Here is a 13,821-nt window from a genome sequence, read left to right on the forward strand (position 1 = left end):
GCAGACCTAGAATTCCAAGGATTATCAAATCCTGAGGAAACTTTCTTCACTGTTTTGGGATGATTAGTTCCAGAAAGACAATATATTAATATGAGGTATATGCCACCTAAGCAAGCCAGACATTTCCATCAACAGGTCAAAACATCTTGACAAGATATTGTCAGAAATATTTAAGAATCTAAAGTTGTTTAAAAATTCAAAATCAGAACAAAAGTAGCCAACCAATATCAATGAGTATCACATCAACCTATAGTAAGGAGCCTTTAGAATCAACCTCCTTATAAGAGACACATAAAATGACCACTGACTAATTACTTAAGTCCCTTAGTCAGATTTTCTAGGCCACAAATAAGAAGTGCTGAAAATTTCCCTCTCCAAATTTTTTTTTAGAAGGCATTAATACATTTAGCTTTTATTTTATTCAACATAGTTTTACCACAATTTATGATTTCCACATATACACTTTATTTTTTTTAAATATTTATTTATTTACTTATTCCACCCCACCGGTATCTGTTCCCTGTGCCCCATTCACTGTGCTTTCCTCTGGGTCTCCTTGTCTTCTCTCCACGCAACACTGGGAACCAATCCTGGGACCTCCTGGAGTGGGAGAGAGGCGCTCAATCTCTTGTGCCACCTCAGTTCCCTGGTCTGCTGTGTCTCCTATCATCTCTCCTCTGTCTCCCCCTGTTGCATCATCTTGCTGCACCAGCTCTCCGCTTGTGCCAGCTTGCCGCGTGGGCCAGCACACTTGCACAGGCCAGCACTCCACTCAGGCCAGCACTCTGCACTGGCCAGCTTGCCTTCACCAGGAGGTCCTGGGAATCAAACCCTAGATTTCCCATATGGTAGATGGGAGTCCAATCACTTGAGCCATATCCATTTCCCAGCCTACATCTTTCGACTGGGGGAGCTTAATCCATTCTCATTCAATGATATTACTATAAATGTATTATTTACTTTCACCATTTTATTCTTTGGTTTTCATATGTCCTATCTTGTTTTTGTTTGTCTTTTTACCCTTTTGGCTATCCTTTCTGCTATTCTTTCTTCTATACTCTCCTCCAAGCCTCTCTCTCTTATCTTTCTCTTTCAGGTTCTAAGGCTTCCCTTAATATTTCCTGCAAACGTGGATTCTTTTTTATGAACACTCTTAGTTTCTTTTTGTTTGTGAATATTTTATACTCACCTTCACATCTGAAGGACAATTTTGCTGGATAAAGAATTCTTGGTTAGCAGTTTTTCTCTTTCAATATCCTAAATTTATTATACCACTGTATTCTTCCCTCCATGATTTCTGATGAGAAACGTGCACTAAGTCTTACCAAGTGTTCTTTGTAAGTGATGGTTTGCTTCTCCCTTGGCTCCCATAATTTTCTCTTTACCTTACATTCTGAGTAGTATGGAGTATGGAGTATGGAGTATGGAGTAGGTCTATCTGCATATATTCTTATTGGGTATGCTGCGCTTCTTACACATGTAAGTTCATTTCTTTTGTGAGAGTTGGCAAATTTTCAGGTGTCATTTCCTTAAATACTCTTTCTGCCCCCTTTCCCTTCTCTTCTCCTTCTGCAACTTCCATGACACATACACTGTTGCTTTTCATGTTATCATTCAACTCCCTGAGCCCCTGCTCAATTTTTCCATTCTTTTCTCTCTTCTATTTCACCTCTTCTACTTATGTATCACTTATTCTTTCTTCTACCACTTCTAGTCTGCTACTGTATGCTTCTAATGTGTTTTTTTAATCTCACCTATTGTGTTTTTCATTCCCATGAGCTCTGTTACTTTTCTATTCAGGCTTTCAAATTCTTCTTCAGTTCACTCAATGTCTTCTTGATGTGCTTTATCTCTTTAGCCATATTGTCTTTCAATTCATGAAACTGATTTTGGAAATGTGTGTGTATTTTGTTGATTAGTTGTGTCAAATCTTGTGTCTCTTCTGGGGGCTTTGATATATTCTTTTTCTTGGGCCATTTTTTCCATTTTCTTAGAATGGTTTATAATTTTTTTGCTGATGTCTAGGCACCTGATTAGAATGGTGATACTACTCAGATGCTCAGTTTCTCTTTCATAGGGATTTAGTGGTAGGAGGCTGTGTGAAACTGCTGTTCTTTGATTCTTGGTTCAATCCATTCTGGGTCTTTAAGACTGTCCCTATTAGTTGCTCAAATCTATGCCCTGGACCCATTAATGGGATACAGATCCTATTCCTAGGTCCTTGGGGAGGGAGGTTATAAAGGCCAGAAAAAGCTTCTCTTACTTAAAATTCCTCACATGCTCTTCCTTAGGCTGCCAGCAGATGGTGTTCTCAAATGAGAATTCAAAAATAGTCCCTCACATCCATGGGCAATCGATTTTTGACAAATATGCCTAGCCCACAAAATTGGGAAAGAACAATCTCTTCAACAAATGGTAGTGGGAGAATTGGATATCCACAAGCAAAAGAATGAACGTGGTCCCCAATCTCACACCATATATATACAAAAATTAACTCAAAAGGGATCAAAGCCCTAAATAAAGAACCAGGACTATAAAACTTCTGGAATAAAATTTGGGGAAGCAACTTCAGTATCTTGTATTAGGCAATGATTTCTTAGACTTTACACCCAAAGCACAAGCAACAAAAGAAGAAAAAAAAGCACAGATAAATGGGACCTCCTCAAAATTAAATACTTTTGCACATCAAAGACTTTGTCATGAAAGTAAAAAGACAACTTACTCAATGGGAGAAAATATTTAGAAACTACATATAGAATAAGGGTTTAATATCCAGAATATATAAAGAAATCCTACAGCTCAATAATAAAAAGACAAACAGCTCAATTAAAAAAATGGGCAAAAGACTTGAATAGACACTTATTCAAAGAGCAAATACAAATGGCTAAAAAGCACGTGCAAAGATGCTCAAAATCACTAGCCATTAGGGAAATATAAACCAAACCACAATGAAATACCATTTCACACCCACTAGAAGGTTACTATTTAAAGGAAATAGAAAATTACAACTGTTCAAAAGGATGTGGAGGTACAGGGGCACTCATTCATTGCTGGTGGGAATGTAAAATGGTAAAGCTGCTGTGGAAAATAGTTTGGCAGTTCCTCCTAAAGCTAAATATAGAATTAGCATGTACTTGGAGTTGTCCTAAATGATATTGCAGGGACAGATGTTGGACATTATATATCCTGCCATAACCCACTGAAGGTACTGGGGGAGAGTGTAAACTACAATGTAAACTATAACCCATGTGGTGCAGCAGTGCTCCAAAATGTATTCACCAAATGCAATGAATGTGCCACAATGATGAGGGAGGTTGTTGATGTGGGAGTGGGGGGGTGGAGGGGTGGAGGGTATAAGGGAACCTCTTATACTTTTAAATGAAACATTTTTTTGTGATCTAGGCATCTTTAAAAAAGAAGACAATTAAAAAATAATAAGGAAAAAAAGAATTAGCATATACTAGGTATATATGCAGAAGTGTTGATATGAGGGACTTGAACAGATATTTGCATACCAATATTCCTAGCAGCATTATTTACAATTGCCAAAAGATGGAAGCAATCCAAGTGTCCATCAACCCATGTATGGATAAACAAAAGGTGGTAAATACATACAATGGAAAATTATTCCACCATAAAAAGGAATGAAGTCCTGATACATGCAACAACATGGATGAACCTTGAGGGCATTATGCTGAGTGAAATAAGCCAGTCACAAAAGGACAAAAATTGCATGATCTCACTAATATGAACTATTTATCATAAGCAAACTCACAGAGTTAGAATCTTGAAAATAGGTTACCAGGGGATAGACTGGAGCTACAGAATGGGGAGTTGACACTTAATTTGTACAGAATTTCTTTTTAGGTTGTTTGTAAAGGTTTAGAGATGGATGGTGGTGATTTAGCACATTATTGTTAGTGTAATTAACAGTACTGTATTATAAAGGTGAATGTGGTTAAAAGGGAAAACTTTAAGTCATATAAGTTACTAGAATAAAAATCAAAAGATAAAACATAGGACTATATAACACAGTCAACCCTTATTACAGATGATAAACTATAGTTAATATCACAAGTACGTGCCTGTGTGGCTGCCTCCCAGAGAGGAGGTGGAACAAGGGCTGCCAGGGGCTGGTGGGTCAGTGCCGCTGTGTCTGCTCAGCTCCTGTGCTGTCTGCACTGCTGCAGGGAGGCGAGCTGAGCCAATGCTGGATCTGGAAGTGGTGCCTGATGCTCTCTGGGGAAGGAGCAATGGGAGTTCACTGGCTCAGGCAGTGGCCGTTCCTCAGAAACACTATCACATCATCAAAAATGTCCAGGTTCTGTATAGTGAGCAGTCTCCTCTAAGCTGTGACCTAATCCTTAACCTGACTCAAGATGGGATTAAATTACTGTTTGATGCTTTCAATCAGAGACTTAAGGTGACTGAAGTATATGGTTTGACTAAAGTAAAGTAAAATATTGTGGAGTGCATTTTAACTCTCAGGCCATAGCTCCCACCATTGAGCAGACTGACCAGTCTTTCAGTGCAACCCATCCTGGAGTATACAACTCTGCTGAGCAGCTCTTACATCTCTACTTCAGAGCATTGTCTTTCTCTTCAGTTAGACTCATGGACCGAGGCTCCTAAGTACAAGCTCAATTGTGCCCATGCCTAGCTTCTCTCCAGATATCCCACAGAGCAACTGTGAAATAGATATATTATCTACAGTGGAAACAGCCTACAAGATACCAAGGCTCCTGTGATGCACCTGAGCTGTTTCCTGGACAATGTGTTATGCTGAGAGTGTAATGTTCTTCAAGATGGAACTGGACCCTCAGGTTTATGACTTTGTCTACATGCTGCAGGTTGTGGACCTGGCCTATTAGCAGATGCTAAGATGCAGGTATTTGAATGTTCAGTGTATTTTGGTGATTCCTGCCAAGATATTCTTAGCATGCTTGGCTCTCTACACAAGGTCTTCTATAAATCAGAAGACAAGATGAAAAGTCATTCTCCTTCCCCTCATCAGCATGTTCCTTCCAAGTGCAATGACCACTTTTTTTTAACTACTTCATTCCCGGGGTGGACATCCTCTTTGATGCAAATACACATAAAGTGAAGAAGTTTGTCCTACACATCAATTACCCTGGGCATTATAATTTTAACATTTATCACCACTGTGAGGTCAAGATCCTACTAGTCATAAAGAAAGAAAATGCAAATGGCCAATCAGAAACATGCACTACCTGGGACAACATCCAGGAGATCCTGGGCCACCCTGTGGGGAAGCCCTTTGTCCTGCACAGGTCATCCTCCCCCAACAACACTAATGCATTTGGATTCACATTTTCCTTTGGCTTCAGCAGATGATCCTTGATGTCACGCAGAACAACCACATTGCTTTGATGACCCTTTATGGCCCTCCTAGGCCTGGTGCCCACCTGAGAACAGCGGAGCTCCCCTAGGGGCATCACCACCCATGCCTCTATGCCCCAGGGAATTATGCATCATATCCTGCTCAGTGGGCTTCAGTATGCCACCCTGTGGGTTTTCTTGGATACCTTGTCAGTGCTGAAGGCCTGCTGTGATGCTCTAAAGTGGGGCTAGGGGCCCAGGTAGTCCTCTATCTTCAGCCTGCCAGCACCAGACTACAAAGAGAAGCACAAACTCTGAGTCTTGATTACGTGGACCCAGGAGCTCATGTAACACATGAGAAGGGATGGTCCTATCTCCCTGATGGCAACCCTGTCCCCCATATATTAGAAAAACTTGGATTCTTTCTGTGGCTGAGGACATAGGAACCCAGGATGAGGATGTGGCCAAAGAGCCATGACTTTGGCCCTGTGTGGCCACATGACCCTAAAAGCAAGCAGGTAGCATGTCCATCATACTTGGTTGTGATGTTTGCCCTACATGCACTTACTGTGGCCAGGGTGGCCTGTCTGCCTTCCCCATTCTTTTCTTGCACATGCTCCCTGCCAGGCCCTGTAGGTGCACCCTACTGATTGAAACACAATTTATACCATCCAGGTACATGCCCAGACCTGGTTCTCATCCCTCTTAGAACCTGCCTTCAGGGTCACCTGTGCCCTCATTCTGCTCTACCCTGAATGGGGGATTGCATGTTCTATCCTGTTTACCATTTTTTTCTTACTTAATGCCAAAGTTTTCGACAAAGACATCTTCCCTTTGTTGTGTCTGTTCTGCACTGTGGGCTGGCTCTCTGCCCAACCCTGGGCCATGTCTCTCAGGCCAACCCATGCCTCAAGATATCTGGTGGCTCAAGAAGGGCTGGGCTACTTAGTGTCTTCATTGGTCTTGTTAAGGAAAATATAATATGTGCTTTAAAAATATTAAGCTTGGGAAGCAGACTTGGCCCAGTGGATAGGGCGTCCGTCTACCACATGGGAGGTCCGCGGTTCAAACCCCGGGCCTCCTTGACCCATGTGGAGCTAGCCCGTGTGCAGTGCTGATCTGTGCAAGGAGTGCTGTGCCATACAGGGGTGTCTCCGCATAAGGGAGCCCCATGTGCAAGGAGTGCGCCCCGTAAGGAGAGCCGCCCAGTGGGAAAGAAGTTCAGCCTGCCCAAGAATGGCACCGCACACATGGAGAGCTGACACACAAGATGACGCAACAAAAAGAAACACAGATTCCTGTGCCGCTGACAACAACAGAAGCAGAAAGAGAAGAGAACTTGCAGCAAATGGAAACAGAGAGCAGACAACAGGGCGGTTGGGGGAAAGGGGAGAGAAATAAAATAAAAAATAAACCTTTAAAAAAATAAAAATATTAAGTTTTTTGAAAAGAATTGAGAAGAGAAACATATAATATCCCATTTTTAATATTTTGATGTAGCAACTTATGCTACATAGATGACAATTTTGTGAGTTTTTCAAATGTGGACAGACTTTTGTAAATATGACTCTTTTGTAATTAACTCATGTACAGCCTTATCATATATAGTTTAATGATGAATATGCTGGGGACATGCCCCAGACTCCTGTGTAGTTCCTGAACAGCTAGACTTGTGAGGTACTCCCCTGACTTTGTGACTGATTGGTGTCTTCCCATGTGGACCAGGGCCTGGCCAGAGACACCCCGACCCACCACGCACACACACACCCCACTTGTCAGGGGCAGCCAGGATTATTCCCATCAACCTTCTTTTTTTTTTTTTTTTTTAAAGATTTTTTTTTTTAAATTTATTTAATTCCCCTCCCCTCCCCCGGTTGTCTGTTTTTTCTGTGTCTTTTTGCTGCGTCTTGTTTTTTTGTCCGCTTCTGTTGTCGTCAGGGGCACGGGAAGTGTGGGCGGCGCCATTCCTCGGCAGGCTGCTCCCTCCTTCGCGCTGGGCGGCTCTCCTTACGGGGCACACTCCTTGCACGTGGGGCTCCCCTACGCGGGGGACACCCCTGTGTGGCACGGCACTCCTTGCGCGCATCAGCACTGCGCATGGGCCAGCTCCACACGGGTCAAGGAGGCCCGGGGCTTGAACCGCGGACCTCCCATGTGGTAGACGGACGCCCTAACCACTGGGCCAAAGTCCGTTTCCCCCCATCAACCTTCTTTATCCCCAGCCCACCCCTGCCTCACCCCAAATAAAAGCACCTGAGCTCTCAGCAACAGCCCATATGTGCTATTGCTGGGATGTTTGTACTACAAAAAAAAAAAAAAGTATAAGAATGTTCTTTCATGAATTATAACAAATGTACAACACTAATACCAGGTATTAATAATAGGATAGAAAATGAAAAAAAAACCACACCCCTATATAAACTATGAACTATAGTTATTAGTACTATTTTAATAATCTTCCATCAATTGTAACGAAGATAACTAATGTTAAGAAAAAACAGTACAATTACCAAAAAGTGCTGTCATCAATTTTAACAAATGTTCCACACCAATGCAAGGTGTTGCTTATGGAGTTATGTATGGGAATCCTGTATTTTATATATGATTGTTCTGTAAACCCACAACTTATTTAATAAATAAATTTTTTATTCATCTAATACAAGCAAAAATCTTAAACAGATTCTTCACAAAAGAAGATATTCAAATAGTTAATCACTGCTCAAAAAGATGAAAGATGCTGTTTCAGTTTGCTAACGGCTGCCAAGACAACATATCAGAAATGGGTTGGTTTTTATTACCTTAGAAGCTTACAGTTCTGAGGCTGTGAAAGTGTCCAAACTCAAGGCATTATCTTAAGATGCTTTCTCCCAGAGCAGCAGCTGTGGGCAATCAGGCACATTGTGGCATCCGCCTGTCTCTCCCCTCTCCTCCAGACCTCATTGCTTTCAGCTTCTCGCTTCTTCCAGCTTTCTCTCTCTCCAGGTTCCATTGATTTCAGCTTCTGGAGGTTTCTCTCTGTATTTTATTTTTCTGTTTTTTTGGGTTTTTTTTTTTTTGAGGTACTAGGGCCAGGAATTGAACCCTAGACCTCATATGTGGGAAGCTAATGCTTAACCACTGAGCTACATGGGCTCACCTGAGTTGTTTTTTTTTTTGTTTGCTTGCTTGCTTATTTGTTTTTGCTTTAGGAGGCACCAGGGACTGAACCCAGGACCTCACACATGGGAAGTAGGTACTCAACCACTTGAGCTGTATCAATTCCCCGCTCTCTGTTTTTGTGGCTCTGCAGATTCCAGTTTATAAACAACCCCAGTAAGAGGATTAAGACCCACCTTGGCCCATGCCTCACTGGAATAATCTAATCAGATGGTTCTTAACTGGATCTATTCTAATCAAAGGTTAAATGCATATATTTAAATGTAAGTTTCTGTGTTATGGATCATTTATAAAACTGTACGCTTTGGAATACTATTAAACTTGACCAAAATAAATAAGCACTATTTACACCGAAAGCTTACTTGCATACTACAGAGGAGGTGAGGATGGTCAACTACCACACCAGGGAACTGAGAGTGCCTACAACTGCAAGCAGGAGAATCGCATTCATCAGCCATGTGGGATCTAAACCTCCTCGCGATTTAGAGGTGGAGTGGACAGCGCCATCCCAGGGTCTGCAGGATTGAGGAATAAAATATGGATTAGAGTGGGTTTACTGGTATTCTACTATAGAACTATTGTGACTCTAGCAATGGAAGAAATTGTATCATTGATGTGGATACAGTGGCCATGGGAGTTGCTGAGGGCAGGAAGAGAGAAGAAGAGGTGTGATATATGGGGGCATTTTCGGGACTTGGAGTTGTCCTGAATGATACTGCAGGGACAGATGCTGGACATTATATATGCTGCCATAACCCATGAATGGACTAGGGGAGAGTGTAAACTACAATGAAAACTATAATCCATGCTCCAAAATGTATTCATCAAATGCAATGAATGTGCCACACTGATGAAAGAGGTGGTTGATGTGGGAGGAGTGGGGGGGGGGGCGGGGAGTGGGGTATATGGGAACCTCTTATATTTTTTAATGTAACATTTTGTGTGAACTATGTATCTTTTTTTAAAAAAGACAATGTATTAGTCAGCCAAAGGGGTGCAGATGCAAAATACCAGAAATTGGTTGGTTTTTATAAAGGGTATTTATTTGGGGTAGGAGCTTACAGATACCAGGCCATAAAGCATATATTTCTTCCCTCACCAAAGTCTATTTGGAGCAAGATGGCTGCTGAAGTCTGCGAGGGTTCAGGCTTCCTGGGTTCCTAAGTTCCTGGGGCTTGCTTTTCTTTGGGTTCGATGTTCCTTTCTTCCTGGGGCTGGCTTCTCTTTCCTCTGTGAGCTTACTTCCCAGGACTCCAGCTTAAGTCTTCAGCATCAAACTCCAACATAAAGGCTTAACTCTGTTCTTAGCCATGTCTTTTATCTGTGAGTCCCCACCCACCAAGGGGTGGTGACTCAATACCCTAATCATAACTCAATCATGCCCAGGTACAAATCAGATTACAAACATAATCCAATATTTCTTTTTGGAATTCATCAATAATATCAAACTGCTACAGACAATAAAAAAAAGAAATTAATTAAAATGTAAAAAAAAAAAAAGAGGGCAGGGACTATGTCTGTTTCATTTATCATTATATATGCCTCATATAATACCTGGCACACAAGTTATAAATATCTGTTGAATAACTGTTAGTGAACTAACTCATTCAGTTTCTGACCCTTAAACTCCTTAATGCTTTTTAAATTTGTATGAAGCTCTACAGTAACTAGCTCTCACCTTTTTGTAGGTAATCACTTTCATCAGAAGACCCCAAAATGTCATGTTCAATTAGTAATTAGTAATAACTTGGCTTTCATGTGGTTTTAAAATCAATTCAAAGGAATGATATTATGGAAGCATGTATTGATAACAGCAATTATATCCCACAAAAAAAGGGCAGAAATTAGCTAAGTTAGTGACTACTAACCAATACCACTTAAGGAAGCACATGAGGAATAAGAACCCCAACTTTTGATCACCATTCCTTTTCTCAACAGTATTTTCAAAACTCCATTATAACTGATGCTTTCGTAAATTTCTCTGTTCACACTAAACCTGGATCTAATTACCTATAGGCTTTAAAAAAGGACTTTCAGGTAGTGGATTTGGCTCAATGGATAGTGTCTGTCTACCACATGGGAGGTCCAGGGTTCAAACCCAGGGCCTCCTGCCCCATGCGATGAGCTGGCCCACAAGCAGTGCTGATGTGCACAAGGAGTGCTGTGCCATGCAGGGGTGTTCCCCATGTAGAGGAGCTCCACGTGCAAGGAGTGTGCTCCGTAAGGAGAGCTGCCCAGCGCAATAAAAGTACAGCCTGCCCAAAAGTGGTGTCGCACACACAGAGAGCTGATGCAGCAAGATGACACGACAAAAAGACAGATTCCCAGTCCCGCTGACAAGAATACAAGGGGACACAGAAGAACACACAGCAAATGGACACAGAGAGCAGACAACTGGGGAGTGGGGGGGAGGGGAGGAAAGGGAGAGAAATAAATTTTTAAATAAATAAATAAGTAAATCTTTTAAAAAAAGGGACTTTCATGTTCTAAGATGTTTCTAACAGAATACTTAATGTATCTATTTGGTAAATACTTTCCAAATAAATCTATTAAAAAAAAACTTTACAGTTCAATAAAGGAAAAGAAATAAGCCCATTTAAGTGGCTGTTAGTTTCTGTTTCCTCACTTCGATTTATGGGAAATAAAAAAGTATTAAGCAGAAAGCACCTGAATTCACTAAAAATACAAGTATTTTAAATGCTGTGATACAAAGTAGTCGAAATTACTAGCTTCAATTTTCCCCTATAATAAAACAAAACTTGGATTTCAGCTGACAACTTCCAGGCTAGGTTTCAGCTCAAAGCAATTTAGAAAAAGACAACTCAGAAACTCCTTAAAAATAAATTAGTGTTTATAATAGAAATCCTGACAGATGCTTCTTTATAATAATGCCTAGTGAGACCATTATATTTTAGATATGTCTACATCAGAATATGTATGCAAGTGCTGTATATTAAAATTCAACAAAGCCTAACATAATTAAATCAGGACCATGAATAGTTCAGTAAAATATATTAAAAAGGAAGCGTAAGGTGACAAGAAAATATACTGACTTAAAATACAGTACAGGCAAAGATTTATTAGAGCTTGCCATTTAGAAGATTTAAGCAAGAGGAAATATCAACATAAATATCAGGGACAAAAGTAAAGGAGTACAACCTCGATCTAACCTAAAAAAACCTGACTTTTAATGTGACTAGTGTATACCATAATTCCTTGTGAAACCATATCCTACATGAGATGATCACATACCAAGACTAGCACCAAAAATAAATGTTAAAATATATGATATATATATAACTTAGTTCTGCTTCTAGAATCCTTGATTAGCTGTTCAGCTTTCTGCTGCTGTTACTCTTTATGTTATCTTTGACTTTGACAACTATAAGCTATCAACCCCTGCTTTTGAACTCTACACACCTGCATTACAACATAGAATGATTGTCAGAGCAATATAGGGCTGAAAACCCAGCAAAAAAATCCTACCACTATAAATTAAATATGGTGAGTCCTCATTTAATGTCAATCTAAAGCTCAAGTATCAACTTAAATTCATCGTTTTTCAAAGCAAAGTAGAAACCCAGTAGCATTACATGGACAACATCTTTGTTATAAAGCTATATGCATGGTCTCAACATACATCTCATGATATCAGTGCAATGTTTATCTTAAATAATTTACAATAGATTTCTTAAATGATGCTATTTTCTTTAATTTTATGTAAGAAAATACTGAATTTGCCTATTTGCATGAGTGTTAGTGGGTTTTTCACTAACTTAGAGGTTCTCAACAAGGGTTAATTTGTTCTCCAAGGGACACTGGTAATATCTGGAGATGTCTTGTCACTACTGGGTGTGTGCATGCAACTTTTATCTGGTAGGTAGAGGCCAAAGATGCTGCTAAAGAATCTATGGTGTACAGGATAGCACCCCCAAAGCAAAGAACTATTTAGCACAAAATATCAATAGTACCTATCCTATCCACGTGACCCTTCTGTATAGATACATGGAATTCTATTTGATTAACAAAGTCTATGTAATATATGCTTTCACAAGTTGCTATCTATTAAGTAAACACTCCACTTAAGAAAGACAACATCCACTTGAAATTTATATATTTATTAGCTATAATGAAATGCATATACAATCTCAAAACTTCTTAAAACTCAGTCATGGGAGGCAGGCAGTATAATATACTAGCAGATTAATGAAACAGATTTGTAGTTTTGATCTACTGTTGTTATACCTAGAAATAGAGATAATAATAGAATATATATGACAGGGTTGTGAGTACTGAAACAGGCTTTTCGTTTCCCAGCTTCCATTCTCCTTGCCCCTTCCCTCCCACCCTGTCCAGTTCTATTCTCCTCACAAGCCGCCAAAGAGATCCCTTTAAAACAAAAATCAGATCATGTCATTCCACTCCTAAAAAACCTCCAATGGCTATCATTGCAATTAGAACAAAATCCAAAATCTTTAACATAACCTATAAAATCCTAGCTGATCTGGACCCTGGCTTCTTTCACTCACTCGGGACCACGGAATCTGCTCCCTGCACTTTGAACATTCTTCCCTAGATACCTTGCTGGCTCACTCCCTTTCCTTCCCTTCAAGTTTCTGCTTAAATGTCACGTCCTCAGGTAAGTCTTTCTTAATCACTTTCTACTGATCATAGCATAGATCATTAACTGACATTATATTGGTTTTGTTTGTTTATTTTTGTCTCTCTTACAAGAAGTATGACTCACAAGAGCAGGGTCTTTGTGTGGTTCACCATCATATCCTAGCATCTAGAATGGTGCCCAGCATGTAGTAGATGCTCAACAAATAGCTAATGTATGTATGAAGTGAAATAATGCAAGTAAAGAGTTTAGCACAATGCTTGGCAAACAGAAAGCAACTCAAACTTGTTAGCTGTTATTATTACCAATAGCGGTATCTCTTTTACTTTTAATATATTCGTTAAACAAACCATCACTAAACACTATAGTTGGGCCAACCACTATACTATTTTGCTTTACAAACGTTGATGTTGGGCTGTGGGAAGTTTTTGAAAACCAGCTAAAGAGCTAATGGTATAAGATAATTGCAATTCATAAAGTAATTAACAGTACCTCCAAAAGGCTTTTGGATTTATACCTTAGAGAATTTATGATTTCTCGTTTAACCTGATCTGGTGTATCAGATCTGGGATTCCATTAACCCAAGCATAGTACCAGTCCATAGCAGAAGATCACAAATTGTTAACAGTGGGGCATTATAATTTCCTCCTTTTATAATTTTTTCAGGCTACTGATTTCTTCTAAAACTAAGAGCCAAGACAGAT

General features: G+C 40.0%; 1 protein-coding gene and 1 pseudogene across 1 annotated transcript in view; one reads left to right on the forward strand and one right to left on the reverse strand.

Annotated features, from left to right (window-relative positions):
• The window catches only part of NUBPL (NUBP iron-sulfur cluster assembly factor, mitochondrial), a 208,991-nt gene that overhangs the window by 71,447 nt on the left and 123,723 nt on the right, over window positions 1-13,821 (reverse strand). The gene's annotated exons all lie outside the window — the stretch shown is intronic.
• On the forward strand, window positions 4,208-5,450 carry LOC101436773 (phagosome assembly factor 1 pseudogene; annotated as a pseudogene).

Source organism: Dasypus novemcinctus, chromosome 3, assembly GCF_030445035.2.
Source record: "Dasypus novemcinctus isolate mDasNov1 chromosome 3, mDasNov1.1.hap2, whole genome shotgun sequence".
In the NCBI taxonomy this organism is placed as follows: Eukaryota; Metazoa; Chordata; class Mammalia; order Cingulata; family Dasypodidae; genus Dasypus; species Dasypus novemcinctus.